The 23631-nt window shown below is 44.5% G+C and overlaps 1 protein-coding gene across 1 annotated transcript in view; it reads right to left on the reverse strand.

Annotated features, from left to right (window-relative positions):
* Positions 1 to 23631, reverse strand: part of hs6st1b (heparan sulfate 6-O-sulfotransferase 1b) — a 100785-nt gene that overhangs the window by 67657 nt on the left and 9497 nt on the right. The gene's annotated exons all lie outside the window — the stretch shown is intronic.

Genomic DNA, 23631 nt, shown 5'->3' on the forward strand with positions numbered 1-23631 from the left:
CAGTTTTGTATTCCTGTGCCACCTCGGTGCAGCATGCCCTTCAGCATGCCTTCAATTCAGAAATCACTTACAGAGCTTAAATTAGTGTTAAATACAAGTCAAACCAAGCTCATGCTGTTCTCTAGGTCACGTAATGTTTGCATATTTGCGCAACAAATGGAGCTTGTTTCTCAATATAAGTAGCTGGGTGTCTGGATTGATGACACGGTGTCCTTTGTAACGCATATATTAATCTGACGAAGAAGCTAAGAATAAATCATGCCTCAGTATTGAAAATAGGAGAAAGATTGTTCAAACAAGGCTTCTCCCTGTATTGGATTTTGGTGATATTGTTTACATGCGGCAACTTCTGTTCTGAAAGTGTTGGACACAGTCTACCATTATCACAGGGAACAATTTTAGGACTCATCATTGCGGTCTGTATAAAAATGTGGGATGGACCTCTGTCTATAAGAGAGCTGCATTCTTTTATTTAGTTACAAAGCAATCTTACATAAACTCCCTTCATATGCAACATTATGTATTAAGTTAAGAATCATAGCCCGTTCTCAGTAATGGATAACACTAGAGATCCCTTCGGTCTCCACAGATTTGGGAAAAATCAGCATTTTGTTTTTTTGCCCCTAATTTGTGGAACAATCTGCACAGTTCACTGCAGTTATATGTGCTGGTGCCACTCAGGCACTTTACATTATTGATTGAGGACCTCTATGTACTTGAATGTGACTGCTTTTATTAAATATGTTTATTTTGTTATTGTGTGCTGAATTATATTGTTTTATACAGGTGTATGTTTTATTATGCTGTTTTTATTGTAATGTATATAGATAGGGCTCTTGTAAAATAGATGTTTAATCTCAATGTGACTCCCTGTTTAAATAAACATTAACTATACCTCAGCTATAGAAAGGGAGACAAAAAAACAAAACAAAGGCACCATCCAGAGAAAACAAAAACTAAATATTGATTTCTAATAGCCCTCTGTCGTGTTCACGAGAGGCCTAAAAACACTTCGTAATTGATTGCTGCTCACAGCAGCCCTAGCCAGGTTCTGTTGAGGCTTTAAAGTGGTCCAAGCTTCAATACACCAGATGTGTCTTTACACAGTAGAGCAGACCATTAGCAATCAATACACTGTCCCCCAAGGCTTTGTTGGAAATAGCACAGCGGAATGAGCCGTTCGTATTCTAGGAAATACATATACATTAACACAACAGCGGTAAGGTGCAATCTCTAGGTGATCCATGAGCTTGTAAATAGCATACAGTAGCCATACTGTGATTAACATGGCTTTGTCTTCTCGTAAGACTCCAGGCAAGCTATCCAGCCAATGGAGACTACATAATCTGTGCATAGGAGAGATTCAAATGTCTCATAGGTGCAAGGAATATTCTTGGGAGCGAATCTCCAGAGTCGACACTCCATGTCTGAACGTAAACACTAAAAGCAAGAGATAGCAGGTCCTCTTTCTAAGGTGTCCATATTAGGCCAGAATACAGTGTCCATATTAGGCCAGAATACAGTGTCCATAAGACTCAAAATGTCCTCTTTAGCCCTGAATTTGATTTAAAGGCCCCAGCTGCAGTGTGTTGTTTTATTGGACCCATGGCAACATGTTGAAGACTCTGGGCCTTTTCTGTTGGCGTCCAGGGTCTTACATTAACCACCCATTGGCGAGGGGGTTAACAGCTTCCATTGAATACCTAAATCATGACCCCAATAAATTATGAGGTACAGCTGCCACCTTTTTGATAAGCGGAAGCGTCGCAACTACCCTCAATCTCCTTAAGCCTGCGGGCACACACACAAACACGAACGCACACACACAATTTTCAATTTCAACTAACAGTACACAGAGTACACAATGAAGCAGTGGTTGATGAAGCAGTGGTCGTTTCCTGTATTTAATAGCCATGGGGTTGTCGGGTCCCGGACTGCCACAGGCTTTGTTTGTTTTTTTATATTTCAAGGTTGGACGTTAGCACGTGGGGTGCACCGATTGGTGTCACCTCGTTGGTCAGTATGTGTTACACCTGTGCTAATTTGTCCATCTCGTTAGTCGGAAGGTGTTTCACACGTGAGGGCCCAAGTGATATTTAAGAGTGGCTGGCCCAGTGATCCAGGTCTTGAGAGATATGGAGGGTTAAAACCACTTTAGGATACGCTCCTTTAAAATTTTTGCCTAAAATGACATACAGGCAGTTCGATTTGGGTAGCTCAGGCCCTGAAGCAAGGATATGCATATTCTTGATACCATTTGAAAAGAAACACTGAAGTTTGTGGAAATGTGAAAGGAATGTAGGAGAATATAACACAAATCTGGTAAAATATATGTTTTTGTACCATCTTTGAAATGCAAGAGAAAGGCCATAATGTATTATTCCAGTTTGGTGTGGGCTTCAATTTTGTTTGCCTGTTCTTGGGAAAATTTTGTGGGCGCTCGTGGTGGATGTCTTTTAGGTCCCGGTTGATGTTGCTAGTCAACTTTCAGTGGACACCCCCATGAGTGTCTTTCCTTAAACCCCACCGGTTTCCTTTGGGTTGTTTTCTATGACTCTGTTAGTTCCCCTTTATGTTTGAGCAAACACTGACCATAAAAGTCTAATGTAAAAGTGTGTCTGTTTACCCCGAGCACACACAGACATGCAAACAAATGCAAGCGCATTTGGTCAATATTGTAATATACAAACAAGCTAGTGTTAAACTGCTAAGAGACCTTTGTGACATTTTGTGTGGGGGGAAAAAAGCTTTCGCACTAAGAGAGGGATATGCTACACTGCCACACCAACTACTTGATCTGAGCCTTCAAGTTCACAAGCAGGGGATGGTTGACCAAAAGGTGGAGGAGTAAACAATTATCCAAAACCAAACGAGGGGGGAAGTGGATTTTTTTGTGTGCGCTAGGCAAGATCATGTGGTAGGAAGAGAGATGGAGCTGTGTACACAGTCTGAAGAAGATCACTTGTCGGTAGGAAGAAGATGATGCTGTGTGCACAGTCTGAAGAAGATCATGTGGTAGGAAGAGATGGAGCTGTGTACACAGTCTGAAGAAGATCATGTGGTAGGAAGAGAGATGGAGCTGTGTACACAGTCTGAAGAAGATCATGTGGTAGGAAGAGATGGAGCTGTGTACACAGTCTGAGAAGATCATGTGTAGAAGAGAGATGGAGCTGTACACAGTCTGAAGAAGATCATGTGGTAGGAAGAGATGGAGCTGTGTACACAGTCTGAAGAAGATCATGTGGTAGGAAGAGATGGAGCTGTGTACACAGTCGAAGAAGATCATGTGTAGGGAGAGATGGAGCTGTGTACACAGTCTGAAGAAGATCATGTGGTAGGAAGAGATGGAGCTGTGTACACAGTCTGAAGAAGATCATGTGGTAGGAAGAGATGGAGCTGTGTACACAGTCTGAAGAAGATCATGTGGTAGGAAGAGATGGAGCTGTGTACACAGTCTGAAGAAGATCATGTGGTAGGAAGAGATGGAGCTGTGTACACAGTCTGAAGAAGATCATGTGGTAGGAAGAGATGGAGCTGTGTACACAGTCTGAAAGAAGATCTATGTGGTAGGAAGAGAATGGAGCTGTGTACACATCTGTAAGAAGATCATGTGGTAGGAAGAGATGGAGCTGTGTACACAGTCTGAAGAAGATCAATGTGGTAGGAAGAGATGGACTGTGTACACGTCTGAAGAAGATCATGTGGTAGGAAGAGATGGAGCTGGTGTACACAGTCTGAAGAAGATCATGTGGTAGGAAGAGATGGAGCTGTGTACACAGTCTGAAGAAGATCATGTGGTAGGAAGAGATGGAGCTGTGTACACAGTCTGAAGAAGATCATGTGGTAGGAAGAGATGGAGCTGTGTCACAGTCTGAAGAAGATCATGTGGTAGGAAGAGATGGAGCTGTGTACACAGTCTGAAGAAGATCATGTGTAGGAAGAGATGGAGCTGTGTACACAGTCTGAAGAAGATCATGTGGTAGGAAGAGATGGAGCTGTGTACACAGTTCTGAAGAAGATCATGTGGTAGGAAGAGATGGAGCTGTGTACACAGTCTGAAGAAGATCATGTGGTAGGAAGAGATGGAGCTGTGTACACAGTCTGAAGAAAATCATGTGGTAGGAAGAGATGGAGCTGTGTACACAGTCTGAAGGAGCAGCGGGGTCTCTAATACCCACTACTACATTCCCTGCAGTGACCTCAGAATAACTTGACGCCCAGTAAATCACGAAGAGAGGGACCCCTCTCCCTCTCTCTTAATCCTGTCCATATCCTGTTTCCTTCCTGCGCTCCTTCTTTTCATGTTGTGGACAGTCTGGCTGAATGAGGGATTTACATTTTTGTTATTTAGCAGACGCTCTTATCCAGAGCGACTTACAATTAGTGCATTCAGCTTAAGTTACTCAAAAGATGGGCAGGGACTCCGTTGTCCTGACTTTAGGGGGAAGCTTGTTCCACCATTGGGGTGCCAGGACAGAGAAGAGCTTTGGGATGAGTCTGATGGGCCTTTGAAGTGTACGGCCTGGATCATACCACAAGGGGCGAGAGAGGGCAAGAGTGATTGAGTAAGCAGGGGATGGAGTGGTGGAGAGACAACATGTTGGAGATAGCTAGAGAGCCCTACTGGAATCTGTATGTTGTTTTGGTATGCAGGCATACAGCATGGTGGTGTTTGACAAAATGCTGGACCGTGACTAATTCTTCCCAGGTTCTAGTTTATGGACAAACATGGCTGCCTGAAGGCTTTGTTTATTTTGTTTTGAAGTGATTATCTGAACAGCTTTGGGTGGGTTACGGACCGAACAATTTCAGAAACCAGGTTAGCAGGGTTTCAACTGACATTTAGGTTAGCAGGGTTTCAACTGACATTTCTGCTGTATCAACAAGTTGAAACCAATGGCGCAAATCCTGACTCAAGATATAACTAGGCTAACTATAATCATTAAGGTGCACTTCTGCATAACGTATCTGAAGTTTAGATTTGAGCTAATGTCGCTGGAATGACAATCTGTTGCCCAGCAACTGTAAAACCACTATGGTCATTCAGTTTGAAACGAGTGATCAGCAGTATTCTTCTGACATGAAACATTTAAGGGGGGTAACGAAAGCTTCAGGTGTGCTGAGATTCACACTGTGGAAGAGATGCATCCCACAGATGAGAGCGGTGCTGGTAAAATAAATATCCCACTTGTTTTCCCCCTCTGCCCGCATTCAACTACCGGCACATGGCTTTGTCTGGTGCTTATCCACACCGAGCACGCGCCTGCGGTGCCATAAATAATTCATTTAAAAGAAGAAAAAAAACATACCCTGCAACCATTTTACCCCACCCCTCTGTTAATTAGAAAAAGTAGACACGAAGCTGGGGAATAAGGCATAGTCCTTCCATGAGAGACATTTCACCCCCCCTGGGGCATTCCATTCATTTTCCCTTTCAGAATCTGCTCTGTGCATGCACTGAGAGCGGATGGTTCCAGGAGAGAGACTGACGGACAGGAGGGGTGTTCTGTATTGTCAGTGTTCTGTACCTCCCTATGAACTTCCTGTGCCCTACTCTTACTCTGTAAAATGGAAAGTGTTGAGACGGGGTTCTTGTCTCCACCTAAGTAGAATTCATATCAGGCTGAGATGGAGAGAAAATGTGAGTGAGTGAGAAAATAAAGGAGGGGGATGGGGTGGTGGAAGGGCAATGAGAGCAAAGAAGATGCATCTCCCCCCTCTCGGGTTCCCCTTACCTCAGGGTCATGTTGTGTGACCTGCAGATATCATCCGCTATTTATTGCTGTCACAATTCCACAGAGAACACGTGTTGCTGAACCATGCCTCAATAATTATGCAGTACATAGCGTACAAAAGCTTGTAAGTGAATATGTGTAAGCAATGCACAACACTAGGACGAAGAGCACAAGTGGTTACCAGTGGTCACAAATTGTCAGTTTCCCTGCTTCAACAGTTTTTTTCATTGTTTTACAGATTGAAGCACCAATTGCAATCCAGAAAGGTGAGGTTGGGTTCAACTCCATTACAATTCCAGCCAATACAGAGCTAACATTGGCCACATGAATTTGAATATAAAAATACCCTTAGGGAAACAGGGTATATTAGAATTCAAAGACCAAAACTGAAGCGTCAGGCCCAATAGCTGTGCATTCAAGACAATGTCTACGGGAGAGAATTAAATGCCCGAAATCGACTTCTCACCGACAGCACCCGCCTAGCTAGTCTGCATGCAGCTGCTGTTGTCTGCCAGGTCGGAGAGAGAATGATTCATTCATTCTATGGGAAACCATGGCGGTGCATCACTGTTAAAAAGCGAACCCAATATGTCCCTCGGCATGCAAAGCGCAACAGTTTGGCATTTGCATTTTCCCACAATTCAATTAGCACGGTTGTCAGCCACCTGGGCCCGTTCACATGGCATCCAACAGACTGGCGCCCCGCATCTCGCACTGACCCATCTAAGCTTTTTGGAGAAACAAAATGCCCCTCCTTCCAGCTTTCTCCCCGACCTAACACTCTGACGCACTCAATATCACCCTGCACAACACTGAATTCAACTAAAACAGGGGTGTTTCTCCCCAACCTAACACTCTCACGCACTCAATATCACCCTACACAACACTGAATTCAACTAAAACAGGGGTGCTTTCTCCCCAACCTAACACTCTGACGCACTCAATATCACCCTGCACAACACTGAATTCAACTAAAACAGGGGTGTTTCTCCCAACCTAACACTCTCACGCACTCAATATCACCCTACACAACACTGAATTCAACTAAAACAGGGTGCTTTCTCCCCAACCTAACATCTCACGCACTCAATATCACCCTGCACAACACTGAATTCAACTAAAACAGGGGTGCTTTCTCCCCAACCTAACACTCTCACGCACTCAATATCACCTACACAACACTGAATTCAACTAAAACAGGGGTGCTTTCTCCCCAACCTAACACTCTCACGCACTCAATATCACCCTGCACAACACTGAATTCAACTAAAACAGGGGTGCTTTAACTCCAACTTGAAACATTGACCTCTGAGGGGCTATTCAAAAGGTGTTACCTTGGAAAAGAGAAAGTGTAGCACACACACGCGCCTTCTACAAGAACTCTTTCTTTAAATCCAGTCCACAACCCTGTCATCCCCCATGTTTTGGGTCTTTCAAGGATCCAGCTCTGTTAGTAGCTCAGTAGCACACTAAAATAGTGGTTTATGGCTCTCAGTTCTGTGTTCTCAAAACAAATCTATTTTAGAAGGCCTCCCAAGATGGCAGCTTAAAGAATTCCATCAGGGCTCCATAGGGCTAATAACTACCCCACAGTGGGAGGAGCAGACTGAAACCACTAGTCGAGTGCATGGGAGACAGTCCCATCACAATCTGGTTTGTTGATGTTCTCTGGGAAAGTTGGCTGTAAAATATTCCAGGCCCGAGCAGATACAAGTGACACAAAACAATGGGACCAGACGCAAGGAATCGAGTATGGGCAAACTCCAAATCATGTCTTTTTGTACGACCCCTACTACACATTTTTTTATTTAATACAAGAAATGTAATCTCAGACGAGTACGGTGGCAAGTGAGAGGAGTCCAACATATGGTAGTCTATTTAAAAGTTGAATTAATAAAACCACTGACTCACATTGGAACTCTGGAGAGATGCTGGACCAGCGCCACAGTTTCCTGTTCAAATTAATTCAAAGCAAAATCAGGGATTTCTGCAGTATTTGGCAGATGGCACCAACTGGACAAAATAAATAAATAAAAATCCCCTGAAACCCTCATGTCATCTTTCAGGTTCTTAAACATGACATAACATTTTAGTCATTTAGCAGGCTCTTGCACAGAGCAACTTACAGGCGCAATTAGGGGTAAGTGCCTTGCTCAAGGGCACAGGCAGATTTTTCACCTAGTCAGCTCTGGGATTCGAACCAGCGACCTTTTGGTTACTGGTCCAATGCTCTTAACTGCTAGGCTACCTGCCACCCCGTTGATTTGAAATCTCCTGATGTTAATTGCTACCTTGGGGTTGTACATCACCAATGAAACGGTCTGTTCCATTTCTATTCCCTCCTGTTTGGTCTGTAACAGGCACCAATGAAACTCAATAGTAATACTGCCACTCCTACAGAAGTAGACCTACGTGAATACCAAGATGGAAATGAGAGAGTAGCCATCCTGCATTCAGAATTGTCAGATCTCGCTGGGGGCTCCGGACTCGTAGCAAGCGCGTCATAATCCTTTACAGAAACTTAAAAGACTAGCGGTAACTTGTGTCAGATTTCTGCAGGTTTCAATCAAATGATTTATGCCAGAGTTGACATGGGTTTTCTAGGGTAGGGGAAAACACATCTGGCTTCTGATGGACAGCTCATTTACGGCGAGCTAGAAAAGTGGAGCGAGGGGGGAGACCGCCTGGATCGAAGATATGATTTCCTGGAATCATACTGACCACGACATTACCGCCCCGGCAGACAGAGTGAATGAGCGCCCCTCGCGAACCTGGGGTATTGGCATCTTCCGAACGATGCCAAGTTATTTTCCGGAGTGAAGCCTTTGTGTACGCTGATGAAGGGGAGGAGATAAACCATCACTCCCTTTTGTCCTCAATTACTCTTTGGCAACAGTTTGAGGTCAACATGGAGGCTACAGTATTGTACATTCTACCTTCCGTCCTTTACCCCTCCCCCCCAATTCCTAACCCCCATCCATCCATCCCTCCCTCCTCTACCCCCCATCCATCCTCTTCTACTGCCCTTCTAACCCTCCCCCCTCCCCAATCCCCTCTTCAATACCCCTCCCTTCTCCTAACCCTCCCCCACACCTCTTCTACCCCTCCCCACTCTTCTAACCCTCCCCCATCCCCCCTCCCTCCCTTCTTCTACCCTCCCCATCCTCCACCCCTTCTTCTCTCCCCCTCCCATCCTCCACCCCCTTCTTCTAACCCTCCCTCCCATCCCCCCTTCCCCTCCGCAACCACTTTTCTTCTACCCCTCCCATCCATCCACCCCCGCGCTCGCTCAACCCCCTTCTAACCCTCCCTCCCATCCTCCACCCCTTCTTCTAAACCCTCCCCATCCATTTCTAAGCCCCTCTCCATCGCTCGTCCTGCTGCCCCCGCCTTCTAACGCTCTACCAATCCTGCCCGCTCTTTTAACCGTCCCTCCCTCCTAAGCCCTCCCGCCTCCTTTCTAACACCTCCCCCATCCATCTTCTAACCCCATCCATCCCTCCTCACCCCCCTTCTAACCCTCCCATCCTCCCTTCTACCCTCCCCACCTAATCCATCTTCTAACCCTCCGCATGCGCTGCCCTCCATCTTCTACCCCCCTCTTCTAGCCCTCCCCATTCCACTTCTATCCACTTCCTCTTATTTCACCTCCACATCTTCCTACTTTTCTTTCCCTGATTTCTTCTAGCTTAATGTTTAGACTTTTTTCTGCTCCGATGGGCACATTTGCGAGTGGTACAATAGAACAGCTGTCGGGAGACTAGGCTGTGTCCAAGAATGACTGCAAATATCCCAGGGAGAGAGGGAGGAAAATAGGATAAATGCTGCACGATTTCTGGCTTCATGCCGACTGAATCACAAAATGGGGTCTGCAGATGAGCGAATGCTTTCTCCGTTCCAGGGCATACACAAGAAATGCTACTATCCAGAGCACTGCATTGAGGGTAAATCGCAATGGGTGTCAAGCCAAGTTTCCACCCTGACCCAGGTGTATGCATTTCCAAAACACTCCAATATCAGATAACAGCAGTGGGCAACATTTACGGAACCTCCCATGTACTTATCTGCCATGAGGTTCTCACTCTCGTGCACCAGTAAATATATCATGCTTGGTAGTGTGTAAATCGCCCTCTAGCAATCCCCACATGCCCTCAGATCCCCCTTGTAAAGCGCAATAACAGTGGTATAAATAGTGTCCCACATGGAGATGAATATCTTTGGTGAGGAATACGCATCAATCTTTTCTCTCTAGACTCATCTCCCACACGTGTCACATTTTTATGCGTCCCGGAGTAGGGATCTCTCGCCTACTTGTCAGACATTCGCTTCCTCAGATTTCTCTCCTGGCTTTGGATTTTTCCTTCACCATCGCCTCTTGTCTATCAACGGTCTTGACAGTAAGCTGGAATTGAATATGTAGCGTGGTGAGACAGACCTAAATCTCAAGTCAGCCATTGCACAAGGCATGAGTGAGGCATAGAACAGATCCAAAGTTGCCAGAGTCAAGGTCATTGTAAGATGCTATAGCCCCAGTGCTATGCACAGTATGACCAATGCATCCAAGGACAGATTGGTTAAACTCATGCAAATTGGCAAAATCAAAACGTCTGACATTCTGTAGGAGTTAGATGGATGGATTTCACTTCCCCATATGTATGATTTACATGCTGTCAGAACCCACATTTGTTTTACTAGCCCGGGGGGGTCCCAAAGAAGGATGCACACTCAGAGGAGTGGATCTCAACATGCAAAATGACACCTATTTGTGTGCCACCGGATTTAAATGGGATCACCTTCTGACAGAACTCACCATAGGTCTCCAACAGACAGGGGTTTTGTTGATCGCTGTGCTCTGTGAGGAGTGGTCGGCTAAGTCGTGGGCGGCATAAGCGGCGGTAGCAGCAGCACGCTGAGCTAAAAGGTCTTCTCGCTCAGCTCTAAATGTGACGCATTAGGAGATGTGTCAGAAAAGGATGAGACAAGGGAACAGGCAACCAGCCCTCTCCTGTAGTTTTAGACCCTGGTGAAGTAGAATCCACTGCACTGACTCATTCACACAGTTTGTGAAGTTGGGGGAGGGGCCACATGCAAATAGGGTGAATACGGCCAAGGGGCACACTTTGAAACAAATGTGCAAATATAGAACCATTACACACCAAAATGGAGAATACAGAACCATTACACACCAAATGGAGAATACAGAACCATTACACCCAATGGAGAATACAGAACCTTTACAAAGCAAATAGAGAATACAGAACCATTACAAACCAAATGGAGAATATGGGCTCCCGAGTGACGCAGCGGTTTAAGGCACTGCATCTCAGGTGCAAGAGGCATCACTACAGTCTCTGGTTCGAATCCATGCTGTGTCACATCCAGCTGTAAATCGGGAGTCCCATTGGCCAGCCCACAATTGGCCCAGTGTCGTCCGGGTTTAACCGGGGTAGGCCGTCATTGTAAATAAAAATGTGTTCTTAACTGACTTGCCTAGTTAAATAAAGGTAAATAAGGATCTGACCATTTCCCCCCCAATTTTCACCTAAAATGACATAGCCAAATCTAACTGCCTGTAGCTCAGGACCTGAAGCAAGGATATGAATATTCTTGATACCATTTCAAATGAATGTAGGAGAATATAACACAGATCTGGTAAAAGATAATACAAAGAAAAAAAGCATGCATTTTTAAAATGCAAGAGAAAGGCCATAAAGTATTATTCCAGGCCAGGTGCAATTTAGATTTAGGCCACTAGATGGCATCAGTGTACGTGCAAAGTTTGACACTGATCCAATGAACCATTGCATATCTGTTCAAAATGTTGCATCAAGACTTCCCAAATGTGCCTAATTGGTTGATTAATACATTTAAGTTAATAATTGTGCGCTCTCAAACAATAGCATGGTATTTCACTGTAATAGTTACTGTAAATTGGACAGATGTCTATGTCCTGGGAATTTGTTTTGTTACTTACAACCATGCTAATCTACGTTTGCTCAACCGTCCAGCGGTGGGGACCGAGGCCGTAGAGGACACACACACACAAAATGGAGAATATAGAACCATTACAAACCAAAATGTGTAACCTTCTCACAACCTGCCATAACACTGCAGCAACGGTCCCTGGCTCTGCTCTCCCTCTCCGCAGCATATCATTTTGAGGTCTCAAACACTGCAAGGGCAATACGTCACCACAGGCATTTTCTCCTTGCCTCTGAACCCTTCTCATTCACATCGAGTCGTATGGTTTGACCATCACATTACTAGAACTACGACGGGGAAATGAGGCCATCATATCAGTGTGATGGATCAAAATAGTATCCACCCAACGTGATAAGGCCACTAGATCCATGTGGAGTCTCATGAGGTATGGGGATGCTGCTCTGACACTAGGTGGAGAGGGGGACTTTATAAGTTATGTTCTAAATGAAAAATATTATTAGGACTTTAAAATGGGGAGTCATAAAATAGTGGTTTCCCTCTCACAGTTGGCTTACTCACTTTCCTCAGCATTTACTTCTTCCATTTTAGAGAAACTAAGAAAAAGTACTGAGAGTTCAAACAGTTTGGATTTAGCCTGCCTACTAGCATCTATTCATGTGTTGTTGCTCATAAATGGCTCCGCTTTCGGTTTTGGGTTGTGGTTCTTTAGAAACACCCCCAGTTCCCTTCACATCCTGCTAGGATTTGCTCTATTCCTCACAGAGAGAGAGTGTTTATGTGATTCAGAGGTGGCCTCTGAGGACTTCACCCTTCCAGAGGAGTTGGAAGAGACAGATTACCTCAGATTGATGTGATAGGCCTCTTATCTATTATTAGACTGAACTGGCAGAGGCCTTTTCATTACAGTTTAGGTGACAGAAAAGATGGGGAAGAGAGTAAACTTCAGAACCAGAGCTCTTTCTTTCACTTTCATTACCTCATGAACACACACACGATGATCGCCCCGACGCTGCTCTTCATAGTCATACATTAAGGTCACCAATTCCTAAATAAAGAACCTTTTCCGGCCAATCAGTCATCTCATTGTAATTTGTCCCATGTCGGGAGAATCAATTTGGTGAACACAGAATATGTCCCATTTATCATATCTTTGTGCTATAAATGACTACCGGGTGCCATTTTCAACACAAGTTTGCCGGCGTGTGATAGAAGATAGAAAGCCACTCCATCAAGGCCTGGTTCAAATCTTTATTTTGAAGAAGAAACCCCACCAAGGTTAAGATGATTAAGCAAAAAAGCCATTGAGAATTACATTTTCCACAGGCTAGCTGACATGTTGCTGTGATAAGATGGCCAATCCTGGATGATATCTACTATACAGCTCCAGCTTGTACCCCCAAGCCATAAGACTGCTTAACAGTTAACCAATAGCTACCCAGACTCTACATTGACCCTTTTTGTACCAACTCTTTATCTTTCCTGTTGCCTAGTGACTTTATCCCTACCTATATCAAAATCAAATCAAATTTTATTTGTCACATACACATGGTTAGCAGATGTTAATGCGAGTGTAGCGAAATGCTTGTGTTTCTAGTTCCGACAATGCAGTAATATCCAACGAGTAATCTAACCTAACAATTCCACAACTACTACCTTATACACACACAAGTGTAAAGGAATGAATAAGAATATGTACATTAAAAAATATATATGAATGAGTGATGGTATAGAACGGCATAGGCAAGATGCAGTGGATGGTATAGAGTACCGTATATACATATGAGATGAGTAATGTAGGGTATGTAAACATATAAAAGTGGCATTGTTTAAAGTGGCTTGTGATACATTTATTACATCAATTTTTCCATTATTAACGTGGCTGGAATTGAGTCAGTATTTTGGCAGCAGCCACTCAATGTTAGTGATGGCTGTTTAACAGTCTGATGGCCTTGAGATAGAAGCTGTTTTTCAGTCTCTCGGTCCCTGCTTTGATGCACCTGTACTGACCTCGCCTTCTGGATGATAGCGGGGTGAACAGGCAGTGGCTTGGGTGTCAAAGGTGGTTGTTGTCCTTGATGATCTTTTTGGCCTTCCTGTGGCATTGGGTGGTGTAGTTATCCTGGAGGGCAGGTAGTTTGCCCCAGGTGATGCGTTGTGCAGACCTCACTACCCTCTGGAGAGCCCTACGGTTGTGGGCGGAGCAGTTGCCGTACCAGGCGGTGATACAGCCCGACAGGATGCTCTCGATTGTGCATCTGTAAAAGTTTGTGAGTGTTTTTGGTGACAAGCCAAATTTCTTCAACCTCCTGAGGTTGAAGAGGCGCTGCTGCGCCTTCACCTCGCTGTTTGTGTGGTTGGACCATTTCAGTTTGTCCGTGATGTGTATGCCGAGGAACTTAAAACTTTCTACTGTCCCACCGATGTGGATAGGGGGGTGCTCCCTCTGCTGTTTCCTGAAGTCCGATCATCTCCTTTGTTTTGTTGACGTTGAGTGTGAAGATATTTTCCTGACACCACACTCCGGGTGCCCTCACCTCCTCGCTGTAGGCCGTCTTATCGTTGTTGGTAATCAAGCCTACCACTGTAGTGTCGTCTGCAAACTTGATGATTGAGTTGAGGCGTGCATGGCCACGCAGTCATGGGTGAACAGGGAGTACAGGAGGGCTGAGAATGCACCCTTGTGGGGACCCAGTGTTGAGGATCGGCGGGGTGGAGATGTTACCTACCCTCACCACCTGGGGGCGGACCATCTAAAAGGCCAGGACCCAGTTGCACAGGGCGGGGTCGAGACCCAGGGTCTCGAGCTTGATGACGAGTTTGGAGGGTACTATGGAGTTAAATGCTGAGCTGTAGTCGATGAACAGCATTCTCACATAGGTATTCCTCTTGTCCAGATGGGTTAGGGCAGTGTGCAGTGTGATTGCGATTGCGTCGTCTGCGGACCTATTGGGTCGGTAAGCAAATTGGAGTGGGTCTAGGGTGTCAGGTAGGGGGGAGGTGATATGGTCCTTGACTCGTCTCTCAAAGCACTTCATGATGACTTAAGTGAGTGCTACGGGGCGGTAGTCATTTAGCTCAGTTACCTTTGCTTTCATGGGAACAGGAACAATGGTGGCCCTCTTGAAGCATGTGGGGACAGCAGACTGGGATAAGGATTGATTGAATATGTCCGTAAACACACCAGCCAGCTGGTCTGCGCATGCTCTGAGAACGCGGCTGGGGATGCCGTCTGGGCCTGCAACCTTGCGAGGGTTGGCACGTTTAAATGTTTTGCTCACGTCGGCTGCAGTGAAGGAGAGCCTGCACGTTTTGGTAGCGGGCCATGTCAGTGGCACTGTATTGTCCTCAAAGCAAGCAAAGAAGTTGTTTAGTCTGTCTGGGAGCAAGACAACCTGGTCCGCGACTGGGCTGGTTTTCCTTTTATAGTCCGTGATTGACTGTAGACCCTGCCACATACCTCTCGTATCTGAGCCGTTGAATTGCGGCTCTACTTTGTCTCTATACTGACGCTTAGCTTGTTTGATTGCCTTGAGGGATTAGCTACACTGTTTGTATTCGGTCATGTTTCCGTTCACCTTGCCCTGATTAAAAGCAGTGGTTCGCGCTTTCAGTTTTGCGTGAATGATGCCATCAATCCACGGTTTCTGGTTTGGGAATGTTTTAATAGAGGCTGTGGGTACGACATTGCCCGATGCACTTTCTAATGAACTCGCTCACCGACTCAGCGTATTCGTCAATGTTGTTGTTCGCTGCAATGCGGAACATATCCCAGTCCACGTCATCGAAGCAATCTTGAAGCGTGGAATCCGATTGGTCGGACCAGCGTTGAACAGACCTGAGCGAGGGAGCTTCCTGTTTTAGTTTCTGTCTATAGGCTGGAAGCAACAAAATGGAGTCGTGGTCAGCTTTTCCGAAAGGAGGGCGGGGGAGGGCCTTATATGCGTCGTGGAAGTTAGAATAGCAATGATCTAGGGTTTTGCCAGCCCTGGTAGCGCAATCGATATTGATATGTACATATCTACCTCAATTACCTCATTCCCCTGCACATCGACTCCATACTGGTTCCATGTGTATATAGCCAAGTTATCGTTAATCATTGTGTATTTATTCCTTCTGTTATACTTTTTCTATGAATTTCTCTTTTGTCTCTGCATTGTTGGGAAGGGCCCGTAAGCATTTCACTGTTAGTCTACACCGGTTGTTTACGAGGCATGTGACAAATGGTAGTGTTGAAAGTGGTGATGTCATGATGAGGCAACATTTTCCATGAGCAGTCAATCATAGATGAGTTGAGCCTATCAGGAGGCAAAAATTACTGCTTTTTTGGATGCCATTTTCCCCTCAACATCAAGGAGATTCAATTGTGTTGAATCAGTCAATGGCCGACAGAAAATGATAACCTTGGCCATCAAAGAGCTCTTAAAGCATTGTGTTCTTGAAATTTCTCCACTTGAATCAGGTATATCTGCAATTGATACATCCAAATAGAAGAGGAAAGCTGCTTGTGCAATGGCCTTCTCTTCAGTCTAGTCAGCGAACAGATAAGGCGAGGATTAATCAAAATGTTTCCATTTAACGACGTGTCGTCGGGCAGCAGTTTCTCCCTCGTGTTTTCACAGGGTTTAGCCGCCGAGGTAAATATCTAGCTGCATTTTCTGGTAACGGTACATTACAGTAGCATTTTTACAGGGTAACAACATTGTAGTTACAGTGTCATTGTAAAGTGCACTTACTTAACACCTTACTCTTTGCAAAAAAAATCTAACAAGTAGGCTGAAGAACGACAACTGGGTCCACAGAAAAATGGCTGGGTCATTCACACAACGGCATGGTCTTTCTATATAGATGGTTACATTCTTATGTGGGTTAACTGTAATTACTCTAGTGTATGGCACATGTATTGCCCTTGACTTCCTAGTGACAGCGTCTGTGAGCTAAGCGACGTAAGGCGTTATAGCCTGACTTGAGCCAGCCTAAACTTTGGGCTGTGATGGTCATGGAATTTGCCAGCCAAATGACTGCGGTCACCGTAAACCCACATTTTCTCTTTTGCATGTGCTGCCATAGAAATATAAATAATAGAATGGGCATCCCCATTCAAGTCAATAATGGCATAATGGGTGGACTGGCGGTCATTGCTAGTGTAACCATACGAGCAAAGCAAGTAAAATATGTGCTAAAATGTGTGGTGTGAAAAAATATATATTGCATGAGCCACATCAGTTAACAATTTGAATGAACATTCTATTTCGATGTGTGCTGCTGCATTGTGGGGGGCATTTCCTAGGTAACCGACGACTCATTTGCTTGTTTCAGCAAGGAGCAACAATGTTTTATCACATTGAGTCCATGTTACGGCAGAAACAGACTCAAAACCAACAGATGCCCGTCCATCCTGTTCGCCCACCCCCCCTCAAAAAAACATTTATGATTTTTATGAATGTCTTCATCCATAACTGTTGGTTACACAGTAATTGATTGTCCCAGCCCTACCTAAGCTAACAAGTCAAATGTTTCTAAATCAGATCACCACAAGTATTAAAAGATTTGTTTAAAGGATAAAGTCAAACAGGTGTATCTAAGCCCACTGTCTTCTCATGCAACCAAGATAGTTTTAGTGCAGGGTTTGTGCTGCAATACATCCAAACTATATAATCTAAATAAATTCTCCTTATCTACTGACAAAAATAAGAAAATACTAACTTGTCTTGTATATAGCATAGGCCTACATGTACATAGTAACAGAACAATGTACACTGTATAATCCTTTCCCAGGCAAACACAGTTGAAGGATTTGCATACCCGCAGAACCTTCTTTGGTGCCGACAGCCTTTAATCCCACTGATCTGATAGGATTAACACGAGGACCATGCTGGCTCAGAAAGCCATGGCTTTGCCTTGGTGCCTTGGGTTTGCCTAAAAGTCAGGTCAGTGACTCAACGAGGGAAGCAGCCCATCTCAGCTGACCAGGTGATCTTCTCAAGACAAGAGCCGGTCAACTGGCTAGCAGGTTATCGTTAGAGATGTAATGCTAAAAAGTTTTGCAGACATATTGACTGCACAAAGACAAGGCAATTTGTGCCCTATCCGATATGAAACCCATTATAGATTCCATTTCCATCTGCACTTCCATTCTGAAGCCAAATCTTCATCTGCACCAATGACCGTATTAGCTCGCTCCTGATTAATAATAATAATAATTTGGTAGGTGCTTAATATTTTTCCTATTTCACACATGTACGTGTATGAATTAATACACATGCGTGAATTGGATATACGTTTTTTAGCATATTCCAACTCCCGAGAGACGCTAGGAGAGTGGGGTCACAGCCAGGGTTTGCCATCATCAACGGCGACCCTTAAGTGCCATGCTCTAGGGCCTATCAGATTTGTCACCTTCTCGGTTCAGATATTTGAACTAACGACCTTTCGGTAAAATGGCCCAACGCTCTAACTTCTAAGCTACCTGCTGCCCGACTAGCTCACTAAAAATAAGATTTTGCAGATGCTCAGCAAGGAGGCCCGCACTCTCTAATACATGATGACACAAAATCAAATAAAGGCTTGAAATAGATCGTCATGATGCCATGGCATGGACCCCTCTCTCCACTCTGCTCAAAGACAGAGCAGAACAAGGAACAGCTACATTCAATCCAGAGGAGTCAGAGCTCAAATAGCTTGAGCCTGACCTCCTTCTGCTAACTGACAGTGGTGAAATGGGCCTCTTCAATAATTTACTTCAATTAAGCCAACCTCCCTCTCCTCACTTCTCCCCTTTTTAGCAACTTTAAGCAGTTTCTTCTCAAAGCTAATGGTGTTACAGTGGGCAGGCAGTACTTGACTGAACAGTTCACACACTGTTGCCGAAAGGGATAGGATGGGAGTGAAATGGAATAAGACTCCCAATTAGTTGGAATGTGTGGCTGGAGTAGCCACCCTTGTGGATGGAGGCTAATGCAGACAGCCTGACAAAGGGCCTGGGGAATTGGTTTCAAGTCAGCTAAATGCCCCATCTGTCCTACAGTGTATATTCTACCAGAGTCAGAAGCCCATAGACTGACCACCAGTGTCCATCGTTGGAATAAACAGCAGCTACTGTACCCATCATCTAGAAAAGCACTTCACTTCCTGGATAGCAGAACAGTGTGGGCTAAGGAAAGAGACAGAGAGGGGAAATGGTTGTCTACATGAACTACAGCGCTCGGGGTCAGGTTCCCAGGGTAAACAAATGACTCAGAAAATATCTTAAACGGCGAGGCTAAACCAGCGTCTCGCGCACGCACCCCCCCCCCAAAAGGGAAAGCCAGCCAGAGAGGGTTTGGCTTTTCATTTGTCTCCACAGATAGTTAGCAACTTAGCTGTGGCCCCTATACCCCGCCACACGTCGGCCAGGCCCTGTCCCACAGCCATGCACTAAATCACTGGTGCCATTATTACCGCTAAGGAACACCTTTCAACAGGATTACAGGGGTAGTGTGGCTAGCACGACTACCAATTGACAGGTTATAAACTCAGCAAAAAAAGAAACATCCCTTTTTCAGGACCCTGTATTCGTAAAAATCCAAATAACCTCACAGATCTTCATTTCCCATGCTTGTTCAGTGAACCATAAACAATTAATGAACAGGCACCTGTGGAACGGTTGTTAAGACACTAACAGCTTACAGACGGTAGGTAATTCATGTCACAGTTCTGAAAACTTAGGAAACTAAAGAAGCCTTTCTACTGACTCTGAAAAACACGAAAAGAAAGATGCCCAGGGCAATTAATTGCAATGTCCGTACTGTGAGACGCTTAAGACCGCACTACAGGGAGACAGGACAGACAGCTGATCGTCCTCGCAGTGGCAGACCACGTGTAACAACACCTGCACAGGATCGGTACATCCGAACAGCACACCTGCGGGACAGGTACAGGATGGCAACAACAACTGCCCGAGTTACACCAGTGCTCAGACTGTCCGCAATAGCCTGAGAGAGGTTGGACTGAGGGCTCTTCACTGACGAGTCGCGGTTTTGTCTCACCAGGGGTGATGGTCGGATTCGCATTTATCGTCGAAGGAATGAGCGTTACACCGAGGCATGTACTCTGGAGCGGGATCGAATTGGAGGTGGAGGGTCCGTCATGGTCTGGGGCGGTGGGTCACAGCATCATCGGACTGAGCTTGTTGTCAGTGCAGGCAATCTCAACGCTGTGCGTTACAGGGAAGACATCCTCCTCCCTCATGTGGTACCCTTCCTGCAGGCTCATCCTGACATGACCCTCCAGCGTGAAAATGCCACCAGCTATACTGCTCGTTCTGTGCGTGATTTCTGTTACTTTTGATTTTGCCCCCTCCCCCCCTTTGTTCAGGGACACATTATTCCATTTCTGTTAGTCACATGTCTGTGGAACTTGTTCAGTTTACATCTCAGTTGTTGAATCTTGTCATGTTCATCGAAATATTTACAAATGTTAAGTTCGCTGAAAATAAACGCAGTTGACAGTGAGAGGACGTTTCTTTTTTTGCTGAGTTTATATCTGCTCAGCCCCGTGCTCTCCTGACCCCTTTTGGATTTTAAATAAATAAATAAAAAAATCAGCCCAAGCCCATTGCTCAACCTAGCCTATATTTTAATACACCAAGCTTGATATTGACTAGTTAGTAGTTCACCACACTGTCCTCCATCTTGAATAAAAGGCTATTGAATAACTGTTCTTAAGAGAATGGTAGAATATTTATATTTAAAGAATGTTTAGGGTGTCTATATTTGCATCAATTAAAACATCTGTCACCTAATGATAAAGAATACAAGATGATTAGTCAATTAGATTCCTTTGTGAGGATGGGACCCAAATTCTCACGAGCAATCAGTCTATTCTAGAACCCCAACTAGATTTTCTGAAGTGTGGTACATTCTCCAAAACCACTGACTAAATAATATGATCTGGGGGGGTATACAGTGTCCTTTAATAGATTAAATAGACCACATTAAGTTCCAAGCAAAGCTGCAGCGCCAAATGCAGAACAATGGCGTCACTGTGCGGAGGGCGAGCTGATATTGTGGCAGATCTCGATTAGTAACACTCAACACCAACGTTGACCGGCAGTCTGGGCTGCTGGACTAGCAGACGACGTGTCCTGTTCACTTTGTTAGTTTTTTTCCCATTTCATTATAATTAGGCCCAATTTGGAAATGCACAGTGCAGTCAAGATAAGCAAAAATGTTTCAGCGAACTGATCCTCTTCAGTGCGCAGGTAGTGTAGGTCAACTCCTCAAACTGAAATACTGGAGGTATTGACTTGCAATTCCTAGGGGGGGGGGGAATTGTTGATGTCTGTAAATGACAAGAGACTAGACTGACACTTTAAACTGAAGGCTACAAAGTAATTGTACATTCTTGAATATTGGTATGTTTTCTGTTTTTGACAGACGGAGGACAAATTCCCTATGGGGAATCCAAATAGTCAAGGGATACAAACAGTTTAGTGCTCAAATAATCAACCATTTAATTGTATCTGGTAGAGCAGAGACAATAACTTGGCCCTAGGTCTGAAATGTTTTCCATGGACTAATCTTTCGTGCTGCGGGGAGGTGGGGGGGGGGGGGGGGTAATGTACAATCGTTTGAATCGATTTGGAAAGACATACTGTACATCACATATCAGCAAAATACTGTAGAATTGATAGGCATATATGAACTCTCCTGACCAGTGGCGACCTGTCATTCAGGGCAGGTGGGTCAGAGCCCCAACTATTTTGACCCCCACATTTTTAGCAAATGTGGGGGTCAAAACAAAATAAATACTAATAATTCTTTTTTTGGGGGGGGGGGCCTGTTTTGCATCAATATGTGTCACATATCAGTTTGCAAACAATGTAAAAATATATATAATTCAGTTAATAAAGTTGCATACACACGGTCACTTTTGTTGTTTCCTTGAGTAAGGCAGCTCCAAAATGCAGGCGTTTTAGCCTAGCTCAGTGCCTACTGTAGTGGTGGGGGAGCCAGCAGAAAATAGGAGCATAGCGCCGTGATTGGCTCAGTGTTCTGTCACTCATGGGGACACTACGTCATCGGCAAGTTTAAGTCCTTAGTAAGGGTAGACATCCCTTTGGGTCCTGCCATAGCTTTCTATTACAAGTGCCCTTGCAAGAAGGCTCAAGGTCATTAGCCACAGATACCGTCCTTTTAACGTCATTTTATAGGTACAGTAGCTTTGAATGGACTGTGTCAAAGTCTAAGCTAGCAGTCATCATGAATCAACTGGCAAATCCTTTTTAATCCTTGTCATATGAAGATAAATTATTGATAAAACGTATCGGTGCTCATCAGCCATTGGACAAAGATTACACAAGTTGGAAATCGCAAATTCAACAATGAGTTGTTTGGAAGGAATCAGTGGAAAACTGCAAGCATTGCAAAGCATCACTACTATAGCCTGCTATTCAATGGAGTTCTCTCGCTCTCGAGAATGCCAGACTTTGATGACAAAATGTGCCCACAAAAAAAATATCTTGTATGCTGTTGCATAAATGTAATATGCAATATTACATGCAAGATATGTATACTGTAGCTAAGAAAGTAATACTAAGTATGTTGAGTAGTAAGCTGTTAGTAACCCATGTGCATCACCCTAATAATTGTCTATTTTCATCAACGCGGTATTGTAAACATCGTTCGTGGCCCGTGTGCTTGTTTGCCAACTTTTTTGGTACAGCTTTGACAGCGCTACTGATAGTAATGGTGGCACTTGGCTTGCACATGCAAATGCAGCACACACACACACAACCATTCCATAATAGAATTGTGCTATTTCACGTGTCAAATTAAAAGCTTATTTAACGCATTAAATTGTGTTATGACGTGTATCTTTGACACGCAAAGACCCAAACAGCGTTCAATGTGCCTCAACCTAATAACTGTCTATTTTCACCTCTTAGATTTTGCCTACTACATGTGCACCACCCCATGTAGCCTATAACCTGTTTAAGAGAAATGTAACCATTGAATATTTTAAGAGCTTTCATTGCCTGTTTATATGCCTCCTTTACTTATCCTAAGGTTCTGACTTGTACAAGGAGTACACTATAAGAATGGCCCGTGTTCTGAATTCTGTCGCTGTACATTTCAAAAGTGCTGAACAAATATTTTTTGACTACGTCTGTCGTCGCTCGCTCATTAATGTCTTAAATCGAAATTACGGATTGCCTCTTATCCGCTTGTCGTCCCCTTACGCCATAGTTTGCACATCTCAATTGTCAGTGGAATCCACATTTGTTTAAGCAAGTCAGCCATATCAGCTATGTTTTGAGGCTGAATGAACTGTTTCGCTGCCAGGCAAGGCTCTGCTGATAGCCAGGTGTAGCAGTGGTAATGTGTTGGGACTGCTGTTGGGACAGCTTTGTGGGCACCGTTTGTCACCGTTATCATGCAAATAATGTATTGTTTAGTGTTGTGGCTTTACTGGCATGCATCCCACATTTTTTTGTTTGTTTGCCCCAATAAGATTTACATGCTAAAATCGCRACTGCTCCTGACACAGTCCCTTACAAATAGACACAGCTGTTCCAGACAAAACACATTACAGAATGTGAGAGTAACTGTCTGCCCAAGGTCACATGCCCACAAACTGACGCAAGCAGAAGTGTTGTTGACACACCTTGAAAAAAAAGATCTGCCTTCATTCTTCAGCGACTCTACAATCATGCAAGCTGATTAGAACCGGGCCTATTTCTGCTTGAGGCAGCAAGGATGTTAGGAAAGCATAATATGGAAGAGGCGGACATGGGTGATATGAACATACTCATGTGACACACACAGGGTGATGGTCTGTGCACTGGTTAGTTTGAGGCACCTGTTGGCTCGTAACACCTCATTCACTGCAGCTGTTATCGCCACGACAGTGATGAAGCTTGACTTCGAAAAAAAACAAGACACCATTACTTTTGAGGGAAGTACTTTTGATATTT

Source organism: Salvelinus sp. IW2-2015, linkage group LG14 (genome assembly GCF_002910315.2).
Source record: "Salvelinus sp. IW2-2015 linkage group LG14, ASM291031v2, whole genome shotgun sequence".
Taxonomy (NCBI): Eukaryota; Metazoa; Chordata; class Actinopteri; order Salmoniformes; family Salmonidae; genus Salvelinus; species Salvelinus sp. IW2-2015.